The sequence below is a fragment of the Bidens hawaiensis genome, unplaced genomic scaffold (genome assembly GCF_021521415.1).
Source record: "Bidens hawaiensis isolate Kalapana, Puna unplaced genomic scaffold, B.hawaiensis_p1.1 tig00015448_1, whole genome shotgun sequence".
Taxonomy (NCBI): domain Eukaryota; kingdom Viridiplantae; phylum Streptophyta; class Magnoliopsida; order Asterales; family Asteraceae; genus Bidens; species Bidens hawaiensis.
Window position 1 is genome coordinate 413,878 of NW_027492380.1, and position 16,935 is coordinate 430,812.

The following is a 16,935-nucleotide window of genomic DNA, read 5'->3' on the forward strand; positions in this document are numbered from 1 at the left end:
GTTAATGAACCCCAGCCAGGGGCTTTGCCCCTTGGACCCTGCTAGGGGTTGTCGCCCCTAGACCCCGCTACCAGGGGCGCTGCCCCCGAACCCTCGTTAGTTGAGGGTTCAGTAATGTAGATGTATGAGGTAGTAGTGATAAATAATTGACACTCATTATGTGTTGCACAATTAGCCGCGCACAGCTAAGGAAGGGCATTACCATTAATGGTGAGAGAAACCGGCTTCAGGTGAGTTCTAGCCCCATTTCTCTTGAAATATTTTCGCGGCTGTGTGCATACTTGTAAGACTAGTAACATATGTACTTATATGATTAATGAGAATGATTAATGCAAAAACGGAAGAAAAATGTTAGAACTTGTATGTGTTAGTTGTCTAACTTTACATGATTGTAAGAGTCTAGAAAGAATATAACGTAAGAGTCAGGGTGACATGCCATTCTAATACCTGGGCAAGAATAGTAAGAGTCTCATGTAAAAGTCAGGGTGACAGGCCCTTATAATACCTGGGCAAGAATAGAGTGGCCGACTCTATGATATCGGTGCAAGAGGTCGGGTGGCAGGCCCTTATAATATCTGTGCAAGAATGTAAGAATAACTGTATGTTTGTAAGAAAGAGTAAGATTAAGGAAATAATAAAATAATGTTTGTTTGTAAATAAAAGGAAGTGTAAGAATAATTATTTGTAAATGAAATAATAAAGTAATGTGAATGTAAGGCGAAAGGAAACAAGAACAGGACAAAGGTAAGAATGGTACCTACGGGTACAAATGTGTAAGAATAATCCTATAACTTGTTAAACTAGAACTCACTCAGCGTAGCTGACTTTTAGTATATACACAGGTAAGTAGAATGAGGCGGGTTGCTTGAGGTGAGACACGTGGCAAATGGATGAAGACTGGCATCGAAGATGGAAGATTCACATGTCGTTTATGTTATTGTTTAAGACTAAATGTATTTTGTTAAGACAGTACTTATGTTATGTAAGAATGTCTAATATTAAGATTCCGCGAAAAGTTTTTAATTACTCTGATTTTAGAATTGTGTTTATGAGTAAATCCAACACCAAAGTAGGGTTACCGGGGACGGGGCCTTACAAATATTGTCAATATAAAGGTTAATAAAAGAATACGATGGAAAAACTATAAGAACTAAAATTGAAAAAGTAAAATATAAAAAATAAAAAGGTATGTGTTGGATTGGCACTGATATGCATATATACTAAAATTTTTAGTTTAGGTGGAGTATAAATAAAGATCAAGTAGAAAAGGGATTTATGCAATCAAAAGTGTATTGAATCCATATATAATAAGTCGATTAACGAACTTCGATTCCTTGTTTCTTGATATTAGAGTTTGAATGAAAACCGCAGGTAAAGTTAGAATTTTCTATTTTGTAAGGATCCATCAAATAAGGTTTACTTAGAAAAAGATTCTATAAAAGCAATGATAAATAGATACGAAGATAACAAGAAAATAAGTAGAGCAAGAAAAAAAAATAAGGAAATACAAACTATAGTATAGTAAAGATATCCAAAATGATATAGTATTCACTATTATATCCTTAGTTTTTATTTCCTTAATTTAATTGAATTTCGTTTGAATAAAGCACAGTTCCTTAAAAACCTCTGCCTTTTACTAAAATAACCTAAACGGTTCATGTAAGTTGAGCGCCTTTTTCAAGATAATAGAGAATAACGGGAACGCTTAAATAAGTTTGATTTTTGATAGGATCATAAAAACCCACTTTCCGAAGATCTCTTCCTTCTTTACGGGATCGAATATCAATTGAAACGATTTGATAGACGGCTCATCGGGATAGATGTAGATGAAAAAGAAATCCCCCCCCCCCCAGGAATCGTATAAGACGTTTTCTCCTTGTATGGCTCGAGAAAAAATGATTAGAAGATTTGTCTGTGGATAAAATTAGAATAAATAGGAAATGACTCCATTAAATAAATTTGTCTGTAATTTAACTCATAGTCTTTTTTTGTTAGCTTTTTTTGTATGCATTGATTGATATTTTGCGTCACGTTCTCCACATGACTGATTTCGTAAACTAAATATTTCTATATTTTACACCTTGCGGAATTTAAACCATCGCACATTCGCACCCATGTTTTGACTTTTATAAATTATAACAGTTAATATTAAAATTGCAAAAAGCAGGGATTGTTTCAGTACTTTGTTAAAATGCACAAACTTTTATGTGAAATTGCATTACTTATATATACAGGTGATGATAAGATATATAATTAGTCCCATGAGGCCTCGAATATTCACCACTCCCCAAATGGATTCAAGCTCAACCAGACATGGTCAGCTTTCAGAAGCCTTTTTATCAAAACACGTTGAACCGTTGGCCGAGCCGGTGAGCTCACAACCGGACGAGATACTATCAGACAGGAGTTTAACTTCCTCCCGGCGATTAATAAAGGCGACGTCCGTGGAACTGAACCACGTGTTCTTGCTAGCAGGTCCAGCCATCATAATTTATTTACTGAACAACGTGACGTCAATATCGACCCAAATATTTTGCGGCCATCTCGGTAACCTTGAGTTTGCAGCAGCTTCACTCGGCAACAATGGCGTCCAACTTTTTGCATATGGGATCATGGTAACATAATAACAAAATAAAACACAATAATTTACTTGCTTATGGTCTTTTTTTATTATTATTACTTTTTAATATACTAAAAGGTTATACGCATAAGACACACGACTCTCTAAATAGACTATTAAATAAGTTCAACACACATGTAAATAAATCATCAATTTTGTTAGTTAATTTTTCTAAAAACATAAAAGATGTCATATGTATATGCAAAAGTGAAAACTTAGACGTGCTCACGTCATGTGTAGGCTATAGTTTACATATACATAACCAAAACTTGTATTGGTTTAATTTTCAAAAAATAAATAAATAAATAAAGCATATGAACATATTTGTTTAATTGTTTTTATATACATAATATAATCACTGATAGAGCTTGGACTAAAACACCCGATGGGGGGGGGGGGGGCTCAAAATGTATACAAAATTTCACAAACATAGGGGGCGGGCTCAAAATTTTAACAAAAAACGACTAAATTTACACTACGTATAAAAAAATTTCAAGCGAAAACAGATAAATTTACAATACCGCGCAAAAAAACAGGGTGGGGGGAGGGGGGGGCGTTCACCCCTAGCCCTAAGTAAACTTCGGCTGTTAATATAATTCTTTGTATGTAATGTATAAATTTTTTAAAAAGTATTAATAGTTAATAAAAAAAAGTAAAGTGTCAAAATCATCCCTAAGGTTTGATTAATTATATAATTTTTATTGTAAAAGAATTTTTTTTTTTTTTTTTTTTTTTTGCAATTGATCCATCAAGGTTTTTTGGTTTTTTTTTTCTTTTGTCAATTACGTCCAAATCGTTAACTTCGTTAGATTTTTGACGTTAAGTCAAGAACAATGATGTCTTTTACCTATTTGTTTATTTATATATATTAATAATAATAATAATATAGCAATAATAATATAACACCTAATATTATATTATATGTGATAATGATGCTAATGATAATATTATAGATCAAGCAAATCTTCAAATCAGCACCGAGCTCATCCCTACTAGGGATGAGCTCGGAATGGTACCAGTACTGGCCGGTATCAATCCTGAAAACCCCGATCTCGGAAATTCGAAATATTTGGTACCGGTATTTCATACAAAATTCGGAATATATTGGTACTGTATATACCGAAACTAAAAACTTGGTACCGACTTCGTTACAGGTACCGGGACGATGCCGGTACCAATTAGTATCGGTACCGAAAATGATCATCCCTGGCCGGCACACACAAGTTGAAAAATGGGTGGCCGTTAATTCTTAAAAGATATTAGAGCATTCTCATCCCGTTCCTTATCCCTATATCCATATATATCATATAATTACACTAAAAAACACTACATTTCTCTCTCCTATTCAATTAAATAATATTTTTTATACCTTTTTCATTACAGTTTTCTCTTTCCACCCTATAATTTACAAAAAAATCACTACCTTTTCTCTCTCCACCCTATAATTTACACTCACAACCCCACCCTATAATTTACAAACCCTCCTCATATAATTTTAGGGGATGGGTTGGGAATGATCTTAGTAATAATATGATGCAGAGTTAAAATTAAACATCGTACTATACAAGTAGTCAGGTATGTTTGATGTTTAAGAGCATTCTCATCCCACTCCCTATCTTCAAACAAAAAATAAAACTAAAACTCACTTTATTTTCTCTCTTCATTTCAATTAAATAATACTTTTTATACCTTTTATCATTAGCTTTTCTCTTTCCTTCACTCACAACCACTTTCAAAATATAACAAAAAATGATATGGGGTGAACAGTAACTTTTCAAATATACAGAAAAATCACTACTTTTTCTAAAATATAAAAACTCTTCACTCACAACACCCTGAATCACTCTCTTAATTATAAAAACACCCCTCACATAAAATGATATGGGGTGAACAGTAACTTTTCAAATATACAGAAAAATCACTACTTTTTCTAAAATATAAAAACTCTTCACTCACAACACCCTGAATCCAACCCCTCATTTTATGTGAGGGGTGTTTTTATAATTTAGAGAGTGATTCAGGGTGTTGTGAGTGAAGAGTTTTTATATTTTAGAAAAAATAGTGATTTTTCTGTATATTTGAAAAGTTACTGTTCACCCCATATCATTTTTTGTTATATTTTGAAAGTGCTTGTGAGTGAAGGAAAGAGAAAAGCTAATGATAAAAGGTATAAAAAGTATTATTTAATTGAAATAGAGAGAGAAAATGTAGTAAGTTTTAGTGTAATTTTTAGTTTAAGGATAGAAGATGGAATAAGAATGCTCTAACGCTTTCTATATTTGTTTTCATAACTCTCCCTCTTTCTCTTACATGTATATTAAGAAACTAGATTAGATACATATATAGAATATGGATTAAAATAATAAATTTATTTAAATAATAACAGAATATGAATTATAAAAAATATGTTTAACATATAAAAAATATAATATATGGTAGAATAAACTGCACAATACACAATATGAAAATTAAAAATTTATAAATCTCTAAATATTTCTTTATATACAATATTTGTAATTTAATTTATAACTTATACTTCATATTAAAATTTGTAGTTTTGCTTTATTTTGGTTTCAACTCTAAACAATGAAACACATACTGACTATTTATTAAAACATGTCGTCTCAAAAACAAATTAACCATCTATAGTGATTGGCCTTACTTTTTGTTAATTTTTATTATTAAACAAACATATTTTTGAAATTTGAAATTAATTTTTTTATTTAAATTAACGTAAAAAATCGTTATTTATAAAAGTTTAATATTAATAACTAATACAATATAGTTATATAAAACTAAATAATATATTTATGTTGGAATTAAAATTTTAAATAAAAAATGATTATTAAAAAGAAAATATAATAGATTAAAGAGAAAAAAAATATAAATATAAACTATTAATAAGAAAGAAAAATTTATTTAATAAGAGAGGGGTGAAAAAACTTTGTAAAAAGTTATTTTATGTTATGTTATGTCATGTAATATTAAGAAATGCTTATTTATTATATAGTATAGACCTATTTATAAATTTGACAATTTGAGATCATCAATTATAATAAACTAAAATATTTAGAAATCAATTAATAAGTTAGACAATGTAAGTGGTTGTTTGTTAGCCTCATTATGAATTTTATTATGTGGTTATCTTAAAGTCGTCAGAGGTAGAATGTGTGTGCTTAACTAGAAAGACATTTCTTACCAATTTATGAAGTCTGATAAGTCCAAAAAAATGTTGAATGGTTCAAAAATTACAGAAACAACTTTTTAATCGATCAAACCTCTTAATAAGATTGTCCAACCAGCTCTAAACCAACAAAATTTTAAAGCTGAAAAGTAAAATGTTTTATAGTTCAAGTTAAATTTTTTATTTGTATTAAAGATTATTATTCCTAAGTCTTTATTGAAAAACAGTTCAATAAGTTTTCAGAATATTTAATTGAATGCACGCTGCATAGTAAATTCAATTTGCTTCCTTTTTTTTTAAATAATCGTTTTCTTGTGTGTTAGGCCACCCCATTCTGTAAACTTAGATAGTATCGCTGTTTCACGCTGGCCAGATTATGTTTTCTTAACCGGGCTCACGTTGATTTCAGAGTTTGGCTTGGGCGATCCTTTGAGAAACCATACCTCCGGCAGCCACTTGCCAGTTGTTCTGCCCACCATAAGAGCAGAACTCTACAGCGTAACACACGGTAGAGCGAAAACCTGAGTGGGCTAGGGATTTAACCGGGCTCACGTTGGTTTCAGAGTTTGGCTTGGGCGATCCTTTGAGAAACCATACCTCCGGCAGCCACTTGCCAGCTGTTCTGCCCACCATAAGAGCAGAACTCTACAGCGTAACACACGGTAGAGCGAAAACCTGAGTAGGCTAGGGATTCGAATTGATAACCTCGCAAGGCCTAACTCAAATCCTTTATTATTATTATTATTATTCACAGAAAGTGATGCAAGTGGAGAATTAAATTTGGGTCTCTATTAGAGAACCCAAACCTCCCGTCACTATTATGCCATAAATGAAGATTACCATTTTGTCAAAAAGTATTTTAGTGAAAACAAATTTAGAAATTTCAAATACTAAGAGTCTACAACTAAGATAATTATACATAGTTGTAAATTTCAAAAAAATTTCGGCATGTATAATACATTTTTTTTTCTAAAAGTTATTTAGTTTTCTGATATTTGATCTACACAACTGCGAGAGCCGAGAGGAAAAAAAAAGGATAAACCTCAAACGTTAAGTTTATATGATTGGTTCATACTTTTAAAATTATTTTTTATTGCATTTAAACGTCTATATTGTATACATAAAACTATTAAATTAATTTTTGTCATATATTTTTTAAATGCTTACCTACATGACATGTCTAAAATCTAAAATTTGAACTTGTGCAGCTTTTATAAATAAGTGAACTTATATATTTTTAGATAAATATATTCAAAGAGATGAACAAACATTTACATTTCAATATTTTGATGTTTCAAATCTTTTAAGATTAAAAAATTAATGACTTATTTTTTTCTATTTTTTTGAAAAAAGTATACTCTTGTTTGTATGTGTGTATGACACAAACATAAATACGTACATCACACAAATACATCATATAAATACGTACATACTTATATAGTTAGAATCAAATAGTGGGGTAAGGTTAAAATGAAAACTCACTTGAGTTGTGAAAACCCTATGTAATATCGTTTTTTTTTGTTACATGTAATATATGTTGTAACATTTAATACAAAACATCGAAACATCAAAAAAAAAATTTTGCTATTTTTTAACATTTTTTTACTAATTTTTATATATGTTTTCAAGAGAGAGGAAAAGTTATATTTATATTTACATTTTTTATTCACTTTAATTGTGGACCACAAGATTTAAATATTAATTAAAAACATGTGGTTGAGAATGGGTTTCTAGAGTTTTCACAACTCAAATAGGTTTTCATTTTATACTTAGCCTCAAATAGTAATTATATATATATAGGGTAAGGTTAAAATGAAAACCCATTTGAGTTGTGAAAACCCGCGAAAACCCTATGTAACATCGTTTTTTTTTGTTACATGTAATATATGTTGTAACATTTAATACAAAATATCGAAACATCAAAAAAAAATGTTTTGCTATTTTTTAACATTTTTTTATTAATTTTTATATGTGTTTTCAGGAGAGAGAAAAAGTTATATTTATATTTACATTTTTTATTCACTTTTTGTGGACCACAAGATTTAAATATTAATTAAAAACATGTGATTGAGAATGAGTTTCTAGAGTTTTCACAACTCAAATGGGTTTTCATTTTATATTTAGCATATATATATATATATATATATATATATATATATATATATATATATGGGAAGTGAATATGGTGCTATTAGAGCATTCTCAATGGATTCCTCAAATTATATGAGAGGATTCTTCATTTTTTAGAGATGGTTAAAAATGATTGTGAGAGTAGGAGAGAGAAAATGTTACTGTTCATGGTTAAATTTGGAGAAGCGCACTGTTCATCTTTATAATTTTTTAATGTTTTAAAAAGTGGTTGTGAGTGAATGAGAGAGAAAATGTAATGATAAAGGTATAAAAAAAGTATTATTTAATTAAAAATGAGAGAGAAAAGATAGTGTTTTTAGTGTAATTATAGAGATGAAGATAGAGAATTGAATGGGAATGCTTTTACACATCTGATTTTGATGCGAAACCCATCAAAACTACGTAGTTTTGATTAAAATCAATTAAATCTACTCTCCAAAGCAATAGCATATTTGCGTTTCCTCTCCCCCCCACTTTTCTTTTCTGCTACGATCTTCTATCCATGCCATTTCTATTCATAACTCAAGCACCACAAATTAGAAATATGAACAAAATACCAACAAAAAATCGAAACTATAGGCGTCATTTATCACTAGGAAGCAACATATCTTATTATAGATTAACGATTATAAACAGTGGATGCCAATTAATTCATATGCATAATTCATTCATATGCATAGTCTCCAAAACCATATTTTAGAAATTGATGATCAACAACTAAAATTATGAATGGAAGATTAAAAATAAATAGTAAAATATTTAGCGATTACCAGAAAGGTGAGAATGAAGAACAAATATAAATTTAATTAGTGATGACCAACAAAATATGAGGAAACAACAATCTGTCTATAGTACGGAGAGTTAGATTGAGCAATTGGAGGAAACTTGAAAAAATAAAACATAATACAAAGATCGATGAATTGAATCCACCACTGTTAATCAGAATATTCAAAAATCAATGAGCAAGAATAATTAAACGTGATACAATGCTTGCCAATATTCAGAAGCTTCAACACACTGGAATAAACATAAGATTGATTGATTGCACTAGATGTTTAGGAAGGTATGGTTCATGAACGATCGGAGGAAACAAGAATAATAAGCATGAGAAATTAATGGAGAGGAAAAGGGTAATTAAGATATTTAGTGTTTTTATTATATTTAATCAAAACTACGTAGTTTTGATGGGTTTCGTATCTAAGTTAGATGTGTAACGGCCCCATATTCACTTTCTCCTACATATATATTTTTATATATAAACTAATCTTATATGCATGCCATCTTATATAATTTAAAGGGCATTTACATATATCACCTTTCTAAGTTTCTTCATTACATATTTACCCAACCCTCAAAAATCAATTATATATTTTCCATCCTTATACAACATATATTACATATCTCCCAATTTCATTAAAATTAACTAACTAAATGACTCTTTTACCCTTTATGAACTAATTAAAGAACTATATATATATATATATGTATGTATGTATGTATGTATATATGGGAGATTTCAATTAAGAACTCCTTTGAGTTTTAAGAACTCGAAAGAACTCAATGTAACGATTTTTTTTTTCGAATTTTTTTTACACATGCGTAATATATGTAAGTTACATACACGTAAAAAAATTAAAGAATTTTTTACGCACCGAGTCGACTTTTTACACAGGTGTAACGGACGTAAAAGTTAGTGTAACCACTTACATATTTATTCTCTCTCCTACTTTGACTCTTTTGCCAGATTTAATCTCAACCACATATTCCAATCCATTTAATTAAATGTGTGGCCTAGAATTGAGTTCTTAAGTTCTTAAAACTCAACATGGTTCTCAAAATATCCCTCCCCTATGTATATATATATATGTATATATATAGGCTAAGTATAAAATGAAAACCCACTTGAGTTGTGAAAACTCTAGAAACCTATTCTCAACCACATGTTTTTAATTAATGTTTAAATCTTGTGGTGCATAATTAAAGTGAATAAAAAATGTAAATATAAATATAACTTTTTCTCTCTCTTGAAAACATATATAAAAATTAGTAAAAAAATAGCAAAACATTTTTTTTATGTTTCGATGTTTTGTATTAAATGTTACAACATATATTACATGTAACAAAAAAAAACAAAAAAAAAAACGATGTTACATAGGGTTTTCGCGGGTTTTCACAACTCAAGTGTGTTTTCATTTTAACCTTACCCTGTATATATATATATATATATATATATCCATCTTAAAAGATCAATTACATATCTCCCCAATTTCTACCAAGACAGAGTCGGTGTTAAGACGAATATGTCAAACGCTAATAAATCTAATTAAAGTCTATCATTTTAATCGTTAGCAAATATAAAATGTTTATTATATATATTTACAAAGTTGATGTTTCATACAGTTATGCAATCTAGCAATTAATTGGCCTCAAAAGAGCTTATTAATCATCTTTACCATTTACCCATCGCTTGTTCTTTTCTATTCCATTGAGTTGAGTAGTCAAGCATAACGGTGCCATCTTTGGATACAGTGATCGTATCTTACAAGACTCAAGCACTTCTAGTTCCCTGTTGTCAAAATTTATACCAAGTTCTTGAGTCACAACATGATGGTAAATTAAAGTTAACCTTTGGATATCAAGACCACCTTGCTTCAGGGTACTGGTTGCCTCATGCTTGTTCACATCGGTTTCCATTCAATTGTTTTAGCAAGTACCAAATCAGTATCGAATTGCCTTACTTTATTAGGTGTGTTCATAGGAGTCTCCACAACATCACCTCTTTGATTACCGACTTATCGTTTACATTTGAATCATCTACCAAAACCTCATCAATTTTAGGTTTAACTTTATCAGGCATTTCATCGAACAACTTAAGGGCATAATCGATTGATCCTTTCCTCCTGAATTTAATGTTCCTACGGTGTGATTCCCTGATTCAGATGGTTATCGTTTCCCATTCGATGCTCTTTTATTGTTGAGAGATTAATCGTCTTCAATTTTGATATGGCTATCAATCGTTTTTGAAGCACGGCCATTGTTGCTAACCTCAAATTAATATCAGCAAACCATCAATCATGACCCTTTGCTGAATATCATCGAACGGTTAGTTTATTCTATACTTGGTACGTGAGTATTGTATATTGGAAAGGGTAAATAGGTAATTTGATACAAAAAAATAAATGGGTAATTTGATAAAAAAAAAAAGAAAAATATGTAATTTAATTTTAAGCATTGGAGATAAATGTAATTTACAAGCTTAAAAAGGGGAAATATGTAAGTAAAAAAAACCGTAATTTAATTGCATTTAATAAAAACTTCATTTATTTATCAACAATGAGTCGTTGACTTGGAATATTATTACAATTAATGAAAGGATATTTGGGTTTTATTGAAAGTCTCCCCACATATTAATATAGAATGTAAGTAAAACTATGTATTTTTTTCTTTTTTTTTCTGATTAGTTTCTTTTAATTCTTGTTGACTCTATAATTTGTTTCAAAAACTTTCTTAACCTACGATTGAGTAAACTGTGGTTTTCGTACCTATGGTTTGCCCATATCTGCAATTTTAGTCCAATAGTTTCAAATTTGTGATTTTCGTCCCTGTGGTTTCATTTCACTTGCAATTAAACCCGATCACACTAACCCCGTTAAGTCTAACCATTCACATGAGTGGCAGTTTTGTCTTTTTCCTCCCCAAATAAACCCAGCTCTAATTCGCAAACCCCCTCATGTGAGAGGTCTGGGGTGTATTTGGGAAAAAATGACAAAATGCCCCTAACGTGACGAGCACGCTGATGGGTTTAATGGTCAGACTTAACGAGGTTAGTAGGATCGGGTTTAATTGCAAGTGAAATGAAACCACAAGGACGAAAATCGCAAATTTGAAACTATTGGACTAAAATCGCAGATTTGAACAAACCACAGGGACGAAAACCACATTTTACTCCCTACGATTTTTAAATGTTTTGCCTTTGCTAGTTAACTACTAACCCATACTTCATTAGTGTAAAACTACGAGCTTAAATGCAATAATTTACTCTTCATGCAAATATGTGTGTATAAACAAATTGTTAAATTCTTTTTAGCTTGGGATGGTGAGTGCACTGGAGACATTATGTGGGCAAGCATATGGAGCTAATCAGTTTGAAATGCTTGGTGTTTATCTTCAAAGATCAACCGTACTTCTAACGGCCACCTCAATTCCACTTGTGTTCGTTTACATCTTCTCTAGACCACTCTTGATCTTAATTGGTCAATCCAAGGAGATTGCCACTGCGGCTTCGTTATTCATCTACGGCCTCATCCCCCAAATCTTCGCCTACGCAGCTAACCTCCCTATCCAAAAGTTTCTCCAGCTCAGAGCATTGTAAACCCTAGCGCCTACATTGCGGTCGTGGTTCTTTGGTTTCATCTTCTATTTACATGGCTTGCGCTGTTTGAGTGGGGCTGGGGCTTATTAGGGGCATCTCTAGTGTTGAGTTTTTCGTGGTGGGTTGTCGTTGTGGCGCAATTTGTGTACATATTAAGGAGTGATCGGACTCGTAACAAGACATGGACCGGGTTCAGCATACAAGCGTTTTCTGGACTTTGGTCATTTTTAAAATTATCTGTTTCGTCTGCTATAATGTTGTGTCTAGAGACATGGTACTATCAGGTTTTGGTTTTAATAGCGGGTTTGCTCGAAAACCCGGAAATAGCATTGGATTCGCTGTCTGTATGCTCGACTATACTTAGATGGGTGTTGATGATTTCATTCGGCTTTAATGTGGCCGCCAGGTTTGTTAAGTTTCTTTTACACCAATACCAGTTATAATATTTCAACAAAAACTTCAATGCTATTCTATAAATCATTAGGTTCGTACACTTTTATATTTTAAAATTTTTTTATATAATTCAATCACTTTTTCATGTTGAAAAAGTATTTTAGAAAAATTTATAAAAATAAATAGATTAAACAGGTTAACCCATAAATCGTCATGCTAGCCTGAACACGACCTGCTAATTTAAATGTGTTTGGGGTTATTTTTGTGCTAGAGATGTTAATCATGACTAGTTGAATGATTTCGAGTTGATGGGTTGATAAGCTGAATATATGAACTTAAACATGGCCTATGTAATTTATGCGTGTTAAGGGCATCAGCCTAACTCAAACAAACTTATAATTATATCCCGTGCCAAGTTGACTCAAATGTAATATTAGTTGTGAATATGAGATTTATATGGTGAGTTGGTAACTATGACTTCATCTAAAAATATTTTTATTCTTTATTTTCTATAGGTGTGTTTTCAATTGTTTTTATTTTTTTTATCATTCATTCTCGATTAACAAAGACATTTTTATATTTAGCTTGAGATTAGAGAAATCAAATGAAAATGATCAACAAAATGTTATTAGATTTTATATACGATACTATAAAATCTAATGTTCTAAATATGAAGTATGAACTATTTTTAAAACTCATAAACTTAAGCCTTGTTAAGTGGCCAACTCATTAATTAAACATCTTGTGTTCGAGTTAATACTTTATCAAAATGAGTCGTGTTCGGGTTGACTTGTGTTTAACCTCAAACTAACCTAACTTGTAGAGACGAGTTGAATCACATCCATGATTTATTTTTAAATTTGAATCGTCTAAAAAATTCACAACCTACTAGAAGTCGCAAGTCTTTTTTAGTGACTTATTGATGTATAATGACAGTGTACGAGTTAGCAACGAGCTAGGTGCAGGACATCCAAAATCTGCAGCTTATTCAGTAGTAATAGTGGCTCTCAGCTCACTCATGGTCTCTTTGATATGTGCCATAATTCTCCTTTGCGTACGAGATTGCATAAGCTACATTTTTACCGAAGGTGAAACCGTCGCAAATGCTGTCTCAGAACTTATTCCTCTCCTTGCACTCTCCATCATCCTCAACGGCATTCAACCCGTCCTTTCCGGTAAAAATCAATAGTATTGTTGGCTGCTTGATTACAACGAAACCGCCACAAATTAGTTGTTGTTATTATTATTATTATTATTATTTATTGGAGTTGACAGGGGTTGCGGTTGGATGTGGATGGCAAACATTCGTTGCATATGTGAACGTTGGATGTTATTATGTGGTTGGAGTTCCACTTGGTTCTTTGTTAGCCTTCAAGTTTAATCTTGATGCTAAGGTACCGCAAATTATTATTATTATTATTATTATTATTATTATTATTATTATTATTATTATATATTGAACCAAATAATTTACATTTTCAGCATTTTTTATTTGCGCAAAAATTAAACAGACATGTATTTTGAATTTCTGCCATATGTTTTTTTTGTTTTTCATAAACTTAAGGGAATATGGTTGGGCATGATCGGGGGTACGACATTGCAGACACTTATTTTGCTATGGGTTACGTTTCGAACGGATTGGGACAAAGAGGTAAGTATTTTATAACTTCATATGTACACATGCTCGAGTAAAAATATAGACTTGATACAATATATAAGGCAAAACTTATATTTCATATGAATAAGTCAAAAGATCGAGTGAATCAATGGCATTGCATGAAAAACGAAGCTTTGATAAGTACTTCAGGCAACTGCATCTTAAATCGGGAGCAAATAATATAAGTAAAAGTGTGATGAAGTTTTATGATTATTCGTGCTTAAATGACTTCTTAAAAATGGTTTTATATTCCTCCATGCTTCTGTTTTTCTTTTTAAGTTTTTATTATTGTACTATCATTATTAGATATCATTGTTATTATATGGTTTAACATATCATTATTCTATGTGCTTTTCTGTTGTTATTTTTTAATTAGTTTATATGCTTATAGACACTTAAAATCCAGTATCGTTAATACGTAAATTAATTTTTAATGTATATTAACAGTTTAAAATATATATACTATGAAAAGCATTTTCAAACTTTTTTTTAAAATAAGAAAATATTTTTAAGTTGACTTTCAGTTACCGATTAACTACGTTTAAAAGGACTGTATGCTTGCCATTTTATTTTTTATTTTTAATAAATACAATATCTCTATTTACATTAAGAATTTAAACATTTTCGTATAACCAACTTGTTAATAGACATGCTTGTTGAAAAGTTATTCTAACTCCAATGATTTACAAGTCTTACCATCAAATTCACTTGTTATAGTAACGATTGATGGGTTTCTATCAGATTTTCAAAATTGTCACTTTTAGATTTCAAGTCTAGCTCCAATGATTACAAGTCTTACAATCAAGTTATTCTAACTCCAATGATTTACAAGTCTTACAATCAAATTCACTTGCTATAGTAACGATCGGTGGGTTTCTATCAGATTTTCAAAATTGTCACTTTTAGATTTTCAAGTCTAAGTCCAATGATTTACAAGTCTTACAATCAAGTTATTCTAACTCCAATGATTTACAAGTCTTACAATCAAATTCACTTGTTATAGTAATGATAGGTGGGTTTCTATCATATTTTCGAAATTGTCACTTTTAGTCTCTGAATTTCTAAAATGTATTTTTAGCAATTTTAAGTGATTTTAAAAGTTTCTAAAAGTTGTTCGACGAGTTTGAAAGTTATGAGAATATAAAATCAGTTAAACCAAATAAAATACTAATAAATGCAAGTTATTTAATAATATGAAATATTCGAATTACATTCCCGAGTCGGATAAACATAAACGAATGCAAATACAAAAAATCCGAGATGATACAAATGAGGCCAAGTATGACGCATTGATAGCAAGGCTTTGTTTACCAAAAAGCAAGAAAATACAAGAATTACATGCTTTTATTGACTCAAGGTCGGTGGCAAACAAGTAAACAATGAGTTCATGGCAAGGGAACCATCAATGCTAAAGTACAAACAAAAGGTTAGGGAGCTCATGAAGGAATTCAAAAGCTGCACCCTAGCCCAAGTTTTCAAAACTCGAAACAAGCACCCTGATGCCCTTGAAAAAAATCATGGGAAGCCTTTCCCATCCATGGAAGACTAGATGCTAAGAATCAACACGCACCCATTTCTAAGCCAGGAAGCTTGGAGCTTAAATACCGCAACTTCTAGGTTGACTTGGGAAGCTTCTCGCTACAATAGATTTCAGAGAAGTCACCTCTGATGTGACATAAAGTTAAAATATGCAATAAAGCATATATGTTGACATTATAGGTCAAAAGTGGATAACAAGTTACACCAAAGTAGTATGACTTATCTGAACATGCTGAAAGATGAGTTGACCCTTTCCTCTTAAGAAGCTTAAACTTCCCTAAAGAAGCCTATGCATTGCCTATAAAGGGATATCTTTACAAAACGGTATGCTCATTCACACTCATCCCATTCTCTTTTCATTCTTACTCTCTTATCACCTCTAAATGTATCACATTACTGATTCTCACGCCGGAGGCTGATCGCAGGAGAACCCCTCCTACGGTGAGACTAACCCGTTGTGTTCTTTGTTCTTAGCATGTTAGGAAGCTTTGTTAGTATCATACTCTTGGACCACATACCTTTATTGTCACTCAACACATAGCAACAAGTGGCGCTCACCGTGAGGCTGACGCTACTTAGAAAAAATTTCCGATAGTTTCAGTCATCTTGTTCTCAAGTATTCTTCTCGTATGGTTGAAAAGAGTACTTCTAAAAGGGGCCTTCCTTCGAACGATGATCGGTTTAACGATAAATCCTCTTCGGAGGATGACATCGGCTGTAGTTCTCTAAGAATGGACAAACCATCAATCACACTATCGACGCAAGCCTTCCAGTTTCAAACACCACCTTTATCTAGAATTGGCATCTACTATACAATGGATGACCATTTGTTGCCCATAGAGATGGACATGACCCTGGAAGGTGTTAAACGAAACTTTATTTAGCCCGGGAAATTTATGAATAACTGCGCTCATGCAAAACGAGTAAAAGGGGTGAGAATAAGGTTAGATTACATCGAAGAACCTGATATCGCACTCTCCTTGGTACCTAGTCCACCAAGTATGAGTACACCTTCCCCATCAAGAAGAAATACTCAGGGA

General features: G+C 31.4%; 1 pseudogene across 1 annotated transcript; it reads left to right on the forward strand.

Annotated features, from left to right (window-relative positions):
* Positions 1-2,291: 2,291 nt before the first annotated feature.
* LOC143549199 (protein DETOXIFICATION 40-like) lies at positions 2,292-15,649 on the forward strand (annotated as a pseudogene). Its single transcript, XR_013138100.1, has 6 exons — positions 2,292-2,615; positions 12,022-12,712; positions 13,636-13,874; positions 13,975-14,093; positions 14,264-14,358; positions 15,574-15,649. The product of XR_013138100.1 is annotated as a protein DETOXIFICATION 40-like (transcript).
* Positions 15,650-16,935: the final 1,286 nt, after the last annotated feature.